The sequence below is a fragment of the Nothoprocta perdicaria genome, unplaced genomic scaffold, assembly GCF_003342845.1.
Source record: "Nothoprocta perdicaria isolate Ctin4 unplaced genomic scaffold, notPer1 scaffold_158, whole genome shotgun sequence".
NCBI lineage: Eukaryota > Metazoa > Chordata > Aves > Tinamiformes > Tinamidae > Nothoprocta > Nothoprocta perdicaria.
In genome coordinates this window covers 1,817,376-1,817,598 of record NW_020454738.1, presented here as the reverse complement: position 1 = coordinate 1,817,598, position 223 = coordinate 1,817,376, and positions in this window count along the sequence as shown.

The window sequence follows — 223 nt, the reverse complement described above, 5'->3', positions numbered from 1 at the left end:
GGCGCCGGGGCGGCGCGGCCGTAACGGCCGCTCCTAACGGCGCGAGCGCGCTACGCAGAGACGCGGCCCGGCCGCTCCTTCCGCGTACGCCACTTCCGAGGGCGGCGGGGCCCGCCCCGGGGCGGAGCCGCTGCCGTCGCCGCGCGCCCCTCGCCACCGCCTCGGCGCCCGGCAGGAGCGGGGCTCGCCCGCCGCTCTGCTCCGGCTGAGCGGGTGGAGGCCG